The sequence below is a fragment of the Rhipicephalus sanguineus genome, chromosome 2 (assembly GCF_013339695.2).
Source record: "Rhipicephalus sanguineus isolate Rsan-2018 chromosome 2, BIME_Rsan_1.4, whole genome shotgun sequence".
Classification (NCBI taxonomy): domain Eukaryota; kingdom Metazoa; phylum Arthropoda; class Arachnida; order Ixodida; family Ixodidae; genus Rhipicephalus; species Rhipicephalus sanguineus.
Window position 1 is genome coordinate 196,725,589 of NC_051177.1, and position 12,649 is coordinate 196,738,237.

Here is a 12,649-nt window from a genome sequence, read left to right on the forward strand (position 1 = left end):
GGAGTGACCCAAAGATGTATGGCTCTTTATAGACCGAAGGAAAAGCCTTGCAGTGCACACACAGAGGCCTTTAGCTTGTTGGAAATTTCCTTGTAGAGGTAAACATTCGGCAGAAGTCTGCCTGGTTGGGTAATAGACTAACAGCGAAAAAGAGAAAGCTCCAACCAGAAATTTATTTTAGATACCCTACGTTTTCGAAGCCTGACCAGCTTCTTCTTCAGGGGTGAGACGGCCCAAGACGGACGGCGCTTATATACACCTTCTTGCCGACACTTGTCGCAAGCCTTGACAATAGAGGGAGGGCAATGTCCCCGTTGTGCGGTTGATCTTTCCCGCTGTTTGTTGTATATGCCACGACTCGAGGAGGAGCCACCGGCGGAAGCTGCTTTCTTGTTCCAGGATCACCGCATCGTCAGGACTAATGCGGTGGTGAAACTTCTCGCAGTGCTCCGCCACTGCACTTTGTTCGTTGTTCAATTGATGGAGATTGTTCTTGTGTTGCCGCATTCTTTCTCGGAAAAAAGGCTTGCGACAAGTGTCGGCAAGAAGGCGTATATAAGCGCCGTGCTTCTCGGGCCGTCTCATCCCTGAAGAAGAAGCCGGTCAGGCTTCGAAACGTCGGGTATCTAAAATAAATTTCTGGTTTCTCTTTTTCGCTGTTTGTCCTTGTAGAGAAGTCTCTATTCCACTGACACTGCTGCTCACCAAGTGATGTTTGCTGTATGCGAGGGCCGTTTCCAGAAACCAGAAACCACCTGTCCACAATCGTGGTTTGCGGTTGTGAATGCGGTTAATGCTCCGCCTCAATGCTTGCAGGCTGCCAAAAGAGCCCCCTGCGCTGGCGATAGGCCAAGGGCACAGATGGCTACCTGTGCCCGTTTGAGGCCGACACTTTGGCTGAGGACCTCTCTTCCGGCGACTCATCAGTGGCAGACAGCTCCTTCGACGATTCGTTCTCATCGTCTTGTTCCCGTGAAAACATCAGTGCACACTGCTGCCACTCAAGCACCCATTGCGACAACTGATTGCGGGATGCTGCCTTAAAAGAGAGAGAAAAAAAGAACTCCATTGCAAGAATAAGCACGCTTCTGTAGTTTTAACAGAGCCATAATAAAGCTGCTATATTTCACTTGTTTCTGTGCTGTAATGGCATCATTGTTTTATGCAGCCAATTCAGCACACTACCTGAGCACTCTGAAATGACCACTTGAATCTCCTTATTCACTAAAGCAGGGTACAGTGCCTTTTGTGAAACTTCCTAACTTGCGCATATAAGTTCATTTTGTGTAGGGACAAGTAAGGCCACTTATACGTGCATTCATGCCACAATGCTGTAACGGAGCATCTTTGACGAATGTGACAAATCATTTTAATAAGTGCGCTCATGAAAATACTGGTGCACTGTTTGACTTTATCACATGGCATTTTGAAGCTCTTGGAGATAATTGTCCCAAACAACAAAGGTGCTGTCAATGCCACCAAGTGCTGCTCATTTCTGTGCCTTCTTCAGAGCCGTATTTTTTATAGCTTTACATATACTTGCCTTTGCAACAAAGTCCTTGTGTTTTGTCAGTTGCACCATTACCTAGGAAGCTGTATTTAAAAGATAACATGACTGTAATTTGAACTTGTATGAAGCCTTCTGTGCTGTCACTGCAGTTCTTGTGTTTGTCAACACAGTCCTTCCTGCACTTGGTATATTTTTCTTGCAGCTCGCAGGAATAAACGAGACACTATGGCAGTGTTGCCATTCACGAGTAGCTGGATCTCTTCTTTCCTGGCGTTTTTTGATTGTCCCATTTTATTCCACTTGTCCTTGCTCACAGAAATCACCACTCAAGCACTCCTTACAGACGATTAATCAGCGAAGCTGAAGCATGTGCCCCTGGTGTTTAGTACAGGGTTAATCTCTACAATACAATAAAAGTCTTTCTCAGTTGTTGGCTATGTCTGCCAAGAAATCAATGTCTGCCGTATGTGTGTTCTGTTCTTCACATTTAGTGGACTAGTGGTGAGTACTATATCAGGATTTGCCCAATTTCTGTGGTGCATGTTTTCGTCCATGGATCGCTTCTTCATTTCTAGTGGACCAGTGGAGAGTATTGGGGCTTGCCCAATTTCTGTGGCACATATGGGTTAGGAGTTTTTGTGCACATAGGAAGGACAAACTTTGGTTGCATGTACAGCTTTGCTGTGAAAGTTTCCAGAGTGTGAGGACCCAATGAGATGCTGAACTTCCTTGCATCACGACTGTGTGTGTCTTGGATTAGACGAATGCACCATTTAAGTAGCACTGATAACTTTTGAGTGCACTTGCTCCTTCATCATCGTAACCTTACATTGGAAGAAGTTAAGGCATGTGTTGGATGGCTTATGGATCACTTAATGAGGTGACAGACACTTGAAGCGATCAGCACTCCTCGGACAAAAGATTTCCCTGGTCGGGTAAGACTTTTTGACAAGAGACGATTCCTTTTCATAAGAGCAAGCGCCCTCAACAAGCTGAGGCACCGTAGGAGAGGAGAAACATCTGGCGTCTTTCGTTAAGCAGCTGGCGTCTTTTCGTTTTGCTTTAGAAACATCTGGCGTATTTTCGTTTTGCTTTTAGAAAACATCTGGCGTCTTTCGTTGGTTTATTTCATCAATCAACAGCGTTTTGAACAAAATTTTTATTGTTTAATCACCCACAGGAGAAATCTCACCAGGCACTACCTTGGAAGTAAACAATGGCTGCTAATGGGAATGAGAGACAGAATAAGTCGGCTTTTAGCTAACACTTACACTTCTACTTCTACTAACGTTTCCTACTGGAACATGCCAATGGCTGCTAATGGGGAATGAGAGACAGAAGAATTCGGCTTTTAGTTAACGCGCACGCTGCGAATTTTTTATTATTCAACAATGCACAGGAGAAATCTCCCACCGGCACCACCTTGGAGGTCAAGATCTGGTACTAGCGTTAAGACTGGTTACGCACTACGACGGGGACGAACGGGTGCCGCAAGCCCTTGCGAAATAATCCACTACCTCAGAACCCAGGGGTGCAATCGCGGAACGATGCTATTTCCGATTCCATGCCATATTCTATGCTATTCTTATCATCCACCACTCACGGCTGGCTGATCGCGTTGATAACGCGGACGGACCGTCGTTCTGACCACTGGCCAAGCGCGAAAAGCACGAAAGGCATTGGAATCGGAAATAGAATCGTTGCGCGATAGCACCCCAGCTGGCGTTGTCGCAGGATTTTCCCGAGGTTGAGGCAGTTGAGGTGGTGGGGGTGGGAGGACGAGCGCGCGTGCGGGCGTCAGGACCTCCGAACCCCTCCGCTGATGCGCCAGTGTCCAGCCCATTACACACCAAATCCCGAACTGCGACCGAAAGCAGCCCTCTTCAATAAAACGAAGGATCCATTAATTTAATCGTGCCAGCAAGAATGAAGCGTTGCTGGGGTGGCTAACGGTACTTCTTCCATTCGAGTGACCTTTGAAGCTCCTGCAGCTAACAGCGCCACCTGCGCAAGTTCATCGCTACGGCGACAAGTGTCGACTCTCGACGGTTGAGATTGAGACAGAGAAACCAACGTTAGAGAGAAACCGTGAAGCCACAGAATACTTATACTACCATGTGAAGCTACCAGAGGGCTCAGCAAGTATTGTAGGAAACTCTATGGGCTCAGCGACTCTGACTCTGCTATGGTCCCTGGAATTCGTAACTCAGCGGTGGCTTTGACAGCGAATGGAAACTTTCAGTTGCGATATTTCTCCGTGTGATATCTACCTCGGTACATAGCGCAGGCACTGCGGTGATTTTTGCGATTAGGTTTGTGAGTGTGAGTCTTCTGCTGACTGACTTTTTCTCCGAAGCCGTCGACCGAGCGTGCAGGGCGCCCAGCTCTTTCAGGGATGGGCAATAAAGATGAACCGGTGCCTTGCTCGGTCATCGGGTGTAAACCCAGGGATAGAAAAGACGTCAAGACCCGGCATACTCTGCCTCGAAATGAGGCCAGGAGGTCTGCTTGGCTGCAGCTCATTGGCCTGCCATCCACCGATGCGCGGAAAAACATTCGTGTTTGCGGTAGGCACTTCTCACGTTTTGCCTTCAATTACGACCCAGAGCTGATGAGGAACATGGACATCGGCTGGACATGTTTACGCCTGAAGCCAACTGCCCTGCCGACGTTGTACCTTCCTGTCAGACAGGTAAACGGCACATTTCACGCTGCTTTTGCTGCCTGATGGAAAATTGCGTGTTGGTCTACTGCAGTCGAAGATAGAATAGTTTTGCGCAGCTATGTAGTCTCTCATATGGAAATTGTTGCACGGACGCCGTAGCAGCGGCTGTCGGATGTGTGGTGCAACACAGTGCTTAAATGTAGCTCCCTTGATGGCAACATTCTGGGTATTAGTGAAGCAGGCCGCTATTCATGCATGCAAACGTTGGAAGCCCTTAGAGTGGCAGCGGGGACCTAATATACATTCTGAGACGAAAGTTACATTGCCATATTTGAGAGGTTATTTTGATGAAACACATTCACTATAATAACTAAGGAGTGTCTCGTGTACCTTATATGTGACGTCATGGATGCAGCTCCTGAATTTACTGGTACTTCATGATGGTGGTTGTGATGACAAATTGCGTTTATGTGAAAACCACCTCCATGGTGAAAACGGCGTGGCAAGAGCGTCTCTGTGCATGAAAATAATGAAAGAACCTGCATGTGATGTTTTGATAGCATTAATGTGACATCGCAAACGTCGTGTCTCCACATGCTGGTGCTCCAACATGGTGGTTTCCGTGACGTCAATGCAAGCCATTTATTCAATCGTTACTTCAGTAAAATTGCCTATAAAAGTACGTTACCGTTGTCTTCGTTTCCTGTGTGTGTGTGTGCTCTCAAGCTGTTGCGACATGTGGTATAGCGCAATTATTTATATGCTTATTTGTAATTGTATTATTGCATTAATCAGAATGACATGGATGTGTTGCATAGCCTCCAGAAGGTGAAAATTGTAGAGATTCAATTCTTTTTATCGCAGGTTATCTTCGAAATGTGAAACAAATACATTGCTGGGGTAGTTCAGATTGTTTATCAGGCCAGGATTTTATTTAAGGGTGGTCCAACCCCCTGTGTGTATGCGCATGTGGGTGTTTTGCATGTGCATGTGTATTGTATGAACAAGGTGTAGCAATAGCGGAGGGGCTATAACAGCCATGTGTATGGCTGTATTGTGAGTAGTTGGAAGTGGACGGCAGCTGAGTATAGTGGACTTACTGAATAAAACACGCATAGAATTCTGCAGTTAACTTTTCATTGCAATGTGAAGCGACATTGTATTAGTACTAACAGTGGTCTTCCATGTTACATGCACATATTCTCGTAGCATGACGGTCCGCTGCACGAAGGAGATCATCAGCAGGTATCCAGTGCAGCTGCATCTTGCAACACGTGGGCTGCATGTTCACACGAAGTGAGTAGGAGGTTCGCAGAAACTTGGAAAACTGTAGGATTGGGTGTGTTGGTACAAATTCATAACAGGGCAAAAAAAAAAAAAACACGTACGAGGAGACAGAAAAGAGGACACAGAACACTCTTCTGTCCCCTTGTGTCTCTTAGGCTGATAAAGGGGCCCTGCAACACTTTTCTGAGTTAGAATAGTCTCACTATTAGCATATTACGCATCACAAGTCACGTTCCACAAACATTTTTGGAATCCGTCAAGTATGAGCAGAGCTCCAGGGATTTGTTGCGCACTTCAAGCGTTCTCTCAATTTTTGTACCATTGAGTGCGCTGAAAGCTACATAGCGAGGGGGATGACGAGGGGGCGAGAAGATGCGTCCTTTCAGTGTGATCGCAAGCACGCGTGCGGGCACGTGGCGGCATCCCCCGGCAGCCACGGTAACTATGCAGCCCGCGACGCTCAAATCAGCCAGTGGCCGTGGACTTGGGTATATGGCGCAGTAATTTGGGCTTATGGCATCATTTGTAGAGAGAATAGGGAGTGATTTCTACCTTGCTTTGAGAATGAATTGCAAATTCCAGGCCGCGTGCTGCACTATGATGTTCGGCTCACGTGTTCTCGGGAGCCTTGACTACCGATCGGCAGCGTTTTCTGACCATGCTGAAAAAGTGTTGCAGTATTCGTAAACAAAAACTCAGTGTTAGGGCCAGTGAACTACATCCGTATACAGCTGGCATGAAAGTTTCATGTTAAGTAAGACCCATTCTCTCAGTTTTCTCTGATCCTATGCTAAATCTGAATTAAAGCTGTGCACAGTTCTAAGTTTACAACTTTATAGGCTCAGATGTGCAGATGCGGCCAGCCCGGTGTCCTGCACACTGTTGGAACTCAAAAGACGGCCATTACCACCTCCGCTGCTGCTACGGAAACCCCGCAGACGAATACTGGTAAGTTTACATTGCCACGCATGGACATTTGTAATTCGCAGTCGCCTTTTCTCTCTTCCTACATCCTCGTCTCTCCTCACTTCCTTCTCTCTCACTTTTTTGCTGTCTCCTTCTCGCTTCCATTTACATCCGATTTTCCTGGTGCCAAAGGTTAGCCTTGCGTAAGTGCGCTCCCTGGGTATATTAGATGAAGTTATTGCCTGAATGTGCAGCTGGCGCCTGCATAGGGTGACCACGTTCCTGCTAGCGAAATACGAGACACGCCGATGAGCTGGGTGGAGGAGGAGGGTAACAGACGCAGCACGATGAGAAATGAACAGCGATAATTTATTTTCTAACTTCTAGTGGGACATTTTCTCTGGCTATATTTTTTCACATCTGACACAAATGGAGTCACATCTGAAACAAATGGCAAATGGAGTAATTGATAAGCTTGAATACATGTCTTTGTAAAGGAAATTATTTTATTCATCACTGTAACATGCTCGGACATGAAACGTGATGTTAATTTTATCTGGCTATATTTTGTCACATCTGACACAAATGGAGTCACATCTGAAACAAATGGCTGCGTTGGCTTCGTTCATTGCTCTAGGTTCCCACCATGAGTGAAAATGTTAGCTGCTCGAAAGCAGTAGTAAGTGGAATGCTCAGTACAACTGACAACACTACAGTGAGAAGCATTGGCTGCCGCCATGCACTGTGTGGCTAGCTGACTTTTTCAGATGCTTGGAGTGCTTGCATCCGGCGTTAATGCAACGGAACTCGGGGCGTTGCCAGACAGCAATAATAAAGTGTCGAATGCGGGACATTTTTTGAGATAATGGGACGCAGGAAAGTAGCTCTCAGTGTGGGACAGTCCTACGAGTTGTGGGGCGGGTGGTCACCTTATGCCTGAAGCCTTGCACCTTAAAGGGGCCCATGCGACACAAATTAAGCATGTCATTTTCAGTGCTTGGCCTGGTACTGTGCAATGCGCCGACATCATTGTGCAAGGGGCATCGCTGAAAATGAAGCCGTTATAATTTTATTTCACCGAATAAAGTACCTTGATTTCGGACTACAGCGACACAGATCGAGTGTTTTTTGTTATAGGAGGTGACGTTTCATCATGTGGCAATGACGACAAAGGCCGTGCATTTTGATTGGCTTGACGTGACTAGTACCATGTAATACTCATGTAATGGAAGCTAGGCCATATTACTCAACGTTACTAGAACAAACTCAGTTTCAAAGCTCCGTATCTCCGCCAGCGGAGGAGTGTGGTCCGAACAGCGGTCGCGAGAACTAGCGGCGCTGCAGTTCCGTCTTGCGCCACTATCGGCGTGTCGCCTGCTGCCACGGCATAACGCTGCGGTCTGCCGCGCAGTTGCTCGCGGCAACTGTGCGGAAACATTCTTATTGTACTAGTTAGGTGGATACTTAGGTGGATATGCATAAGGTCGTCTGTATGCATTGGCCTGCGTGCGTTGTTCATTGGTTGGCTAAGAATCGATGTTCGGTCTATATTGCCACGCCCACTTCTTGTTTTATATTGATGTATTCGGGTTTGTCCAGCAAGGACGGTTATCAACGCTCGACGCTGTCCGCGAAGCAGTGTTCGTGAAGCTTCGCGATTGTAGTAGATCGTTTTGGTAAGATTGCGCGCCGCACGCGAATATTCCAGCTCTGTCGAGAGATAATGCCGCCACCAGCGATATCGCGCATGTTCGTTAGCGCCTGTATAAAAGCCGACGCGCTTGACCGCTTGTCAGTTGATCGGCGGTCGACCCTCTGTTCGCCGCTATCAGTGTATTGCTGTAGTTTGACTTTCAGTTTCCCAGCCACAAGTTCAACCAAATAAAGAGTTTCATCTCGGACCTGCTGACTGCTGCCTTCGTCGATGTCACGACCTTTGACAATATTTGAGCTGTCTACATTGCGCTTAACTTCCAAGCATAGGAGTTTCTACGCGAATGAGGGTTTTCAGCGTAATTTTTGTAACTACCACCACAATTTTAGCCGCTGCCGTCTTATCTAGACCAAGAACAACCCAACACGTTTGTAAAAGCCTTTATAGTGTACAAAGAAGCGTACTTACTCGAGATACAAAACGTTCTAGAAAAACAGTACTCATGTTGTCTACAATTTATTGAAAAAAACTTTCTCGAAAAACATCACCAATGCTATGCAATGTTTACAAGACACGTTTTCGCGACGGTTAAAGGGATACTGACCCAAAATCGGCAAATTTTACGAGCACTCGGAAAATGAAATCTCAGTGTGCGATTACATCGAATAGATGTCGTCTCTGAGCAATTTTTCCAGCGGATAGTTGTAATTTCGGTGTCTCATCTTTCTACGTCGCATCCTTCTACGGTGCCTTAAACAATTCGAACAGATCGGCCGTGATGTGAGCACCGAGCAGTTATTCGCGCGTACTCTGTCGCTAGAAGAGTCGTCAGTATTCAACTTCAGCTTTTCAACTTCACCGAGCAGGTGTTCCATGCCCGCAGCACTTCTTACACTGTACAACAGCCGTTTGCGTTTCGTGCTGTAGCCGTTCACTACGCAGTTAAACTGCTCGTCAACTACGATTATCTTTTGCACAAGTAAGTCTCCGTTCCCGAAGCAAAGCGTGGGATTGGACTAGTTGGTATTCCATTATTAAACTGCTCAGCGCAAAAAAAAAAAAAAGACACGGTACACATAGAAAAGACGAGGACCAGCGCTGGTCCTCGTCTTTTCTATGTGTACCGTGTCAAATGTTTGCGCTGAGCAGCCCGTTCCCGAGCCGGCGAGTGTAAAATATTCCGCACATCTTGTTCGATACCTCGTCGTAAAATCTCTCGAAAATCCACTGCTTTGAAGGCATAGCGACAGCTGACAACTGATCGAATGTCAGTGAGATGCAACTCTCAGTCTCGGCAGCGTATATAGGTAATCGCCTGCCTTTCGTTTTGCTGTTCTATTTCTGGCCGCTCCTCCAAACTGGGCACTGGGCTTTCGCAGGATGCCGTGCGTTTTGGGGAGGATTTGCGCCTAAACCCTGAACATTTTGGCTTTGAAATGTGGGGTGGAAGTGCTGGGAACAAGCGCGGCACGGCACCGGGCGCGAGTTCCCACTTTCCACGTGGGATCAAAACTGCTTGTCCAGCAACGACACGACGATAGTGCTTTACAACGTCGTCACTCTCAAAATGAACGTCACAGACCTCGCATTTCGCAGTAAGCTTTCTATCCTTGCGATGCAAAGCTTGAATGGCGTAGGGTCTTTTGGAGGTCCGAAGAAGTGTCGTGAAGCGGAGTCATCGTTGCGGTAGCCGCTATTGCAGCCCGGCGCAAAGCAAGTCGGCATACCGCACTGTGAATCTGTTCGCCCTCGTTACGCTTCGTACATCATGCACGTGACTTCGAACAAGACGCTAAGCCTGGTCAAGAACAGTCGCAAAAATGACGAGCGAAGAAAGCGCAGACGACGCTGTAACCCACGTGCGCTCGTACATCGGCGGCGCCGATCACAACAAGCGCCAGCCGCGGGAGCTAGACGTGACTGGAGCGCCACTAGTTCTCACGACCGCCACGCGGACCGCCTCTCCGGCGGAGCTTTTAAACTGAGTTTGTTCTGGTAACGTTGATATTACTGAGCCCTTAAAAATGTAAAACCCCTTTTTTTATGTTTTCTCAGAAACAAGTCGCTTCTGTTTCTAACTGATCTATTTTCAGAACAATGGACAGGACGCTAGGTGCGCTATGGAACTGGTGGGAATGGTAATCAAACGATACTCCAATGCGTTTTGCCTTTTGTGGCATCTGGCGATATCGGCCACACCGGCAGCTGTGAAACACACAGCGCTCTATTTGGCACAATGCTGTCAATGAATAAAGAAAAATTCTAAATGCTTACCAACCGATGCCTTCCGTGTCATCGGGTGGTAGCGTTCATTCTGAGCCCTCGGAGCCATCCTCGCGTTGCGCGGGGCTCAGGAACGCACTTTCAATTACAGTAGAATCTCGATGATACGATCACGGCTAATACGAATTTCGGGATGATACGAATTTTTCTGTGGTCCCGGCCAAGGCCCATTAATTTACAACGTGCTTGAGTACGGTTGTTACGAACTGATTTTTTGACCCGCGTCGTTTGATACGAATAAACGCCGCCCCACCCAACGCAACGTTGGCCCCACCGACGGCCGCGGAAGATAGCAGCGTGCACTTACGGCGCTGGAATGCGTGCGGCGCCGCCGGTTTGGCACGTTGCCAGCGCCGCCGGCGAGCAGCGCGCGACAGCCTCCAAAATCTGCGCGTATCGGAGGCCGGAGTGTGCCTTTTGCTTTCTCTTGAAGATTACAGATGGCGCTGGCCACGTTTTTTTTTTTTTTTTTCTTGGTGCGGAGGCAGGCCGGCAGGCGGAGACGCCGGAGAGGTAGAGGCTAGAGATGGGCAAAGCGGTTCACTTGAGTGAGCGGCTCCGAACGGCTCAGCTCACTTAAGTGAACCGGATCATTTGAACGGCTCACCGGTTCACCTAAATCGACGGAGGAAGGGCAAACACTAGGAGGGAGAGGAGGCAAAGAGGAGGCTACCTTCCCCCTCCTCCTCCTGGAATTTCGCGGCGTGCGCTGGTCGCTGCTGGATGCCTCCGCTCCCCCCCCCCCCCCTTCGCTTATGCACCCCTCTGCAAAATGTTCTGGAGACGCAATTGAGTGCCACGTGCTTCCGCGTGACTCGGGAAGCCTAGAGTTATTGTATAGTTTGTATATGCTCCCTACCGTAGGGGGGTACTTGCCCGCGCACATGAAGGCTCCCTACGTAGCGTACCTCTCTCAAGGAACGCGAACTCGAACGAAGCGGCTCGACCGGTTCAACGAACAACACCTAATGACGTTGGTTCAACACGGCTCACTGAGCGAGAGAGAACCGGCTACAGACAATGCACTACTGTACCGCCACCTTAACTCGGCTCATGCGCTCACCGGCTCACCGCTCTTCCCCGGTTCTCTGAGCATCTGCAGATCGGTTCAGCACGGCTCACTGAACGAGCGAGAACCGGCTTTCCCCCTTTCCCAAAGAACCGCCGCTCACTTTTACTGAGCCGCGGATCACCCGCTCTTTAAAAAGAGCCGCTCAAAAGAGCCGGCTCGCTCCTGAGCGACCCATCTCTAGTAGAGGCACGGCCCGCGGGAGCTTCTTTCTTCTATGCGTGCCGTCGGACGTAGTGGTTGTCGTTGCTGTGCTCGAGCCCGCGTTCTTGCTTTGTTGTGATTGTGCCTTTTTTGCCGAGTGGCAGCAAGCTATGTCTCGCAAGCGGAAAGCCCTCTCCTTTAAGGAGAAACTGGACATTCTTCGAAAGGTCGATGAGGATCCCAAAAGAAAACGGACGGAGTTGGCTAAGGAGCTAGGCCTCGCAACGTCGACATTAAGCACAATTGTTGGACAGCGGGACTCAATAATGAAGATTGTGCTTTCATTCAACGTCAACGCGAGGCAAGCGAAGACAGCCCAACACGTGAAGCTTGAAGAAGCTCTTCTGACCTGGTTTAAGGAGGTTACTGCAGCTGGTGTGAACATCGATGGCAAAGTGTTGCGTGAGAAAGCCGACGAGATCGCACTTGCTCTGCGCATCGACGGATTTCAGGCCTCAGGTGGGTGGCTGCACCGTTTCAAGACGAGACACGGTCTCGTTTACAAAAGCGTCTGTGGGGAAGCGAAGAAGGCTGATGCGACTGGCTCGCGAAGCTGCAGTCACTCATCTCTGGGTATGAGCCTCGTGATGTTTTTAACGCAGACGAGGCTGGCCTGTTTTTTAACCTTCAGCCTGAGAAGAGCCTTTGCTTAAAAGGCGAAGCGTGCCAAGGAGGCAAGAAAAGCAAAGAGCGAATAACGGTGCTTTTGTGCTGTAACGCCGACGGGTCGGAGAAACTTAAGCTGACGGTAATTGGCAAATCCCAAAAGCCTCGGTGTTTCAAGCGCGAGAGCCATTTGCCGTGCGTCTATCGCGCAAACAAAAAGGCGTGGATGACGGCGGCCCTGTTCGAAGAATTTCTGTCGCTCCTTGACAGAAGGATGGCCTGCAAGAATCGGAAGATTGTTTTGATTCTTGACCAGTGCGCCGCCCACCCGAGGCAAGTAACGCTTCAAAACGTCAAACTGATCTTTTTGCCCGCGAACACGACAACGCACCTGCAACCGCTTGACGCTGGAATAATAAAAAACCTCAAGCATCATTTCAAGGGCCTTCTTGTGCGCCGCCTACT

General features: G+C 48.5%; 1 long non-coding RNA gene across 2 annotated transcripts in view; it reads left to right on the plus strand.

Moving 5' to 3' along the window:
- The window catches only part of LOC119383966 (uncharacterized), a 53,182-nt gene that overhangs the window by 24,243 nt on the left and 16,290 nt on the right, over window positions 1-12,649 (plus strand). The window contains exons 2-4 of one of the 2 annotated variants that reach the window (XR_007415214.1): window positions 3,823-4,202; window positions 5,385-5,471; window positions 6,302-6,410. This is a non-coding gene — a long non-coding RNA (uncharacterized LOC119383966). Of the gene's footprint in view, window positions 1-3,716; window positions 4,203-5,384; window positions 5,472-6,301; window positions 6,411-12,649 lie in introns of those variants that run through there. The other variant, XR_005181805.2, reaches the window with a different exon arrangement.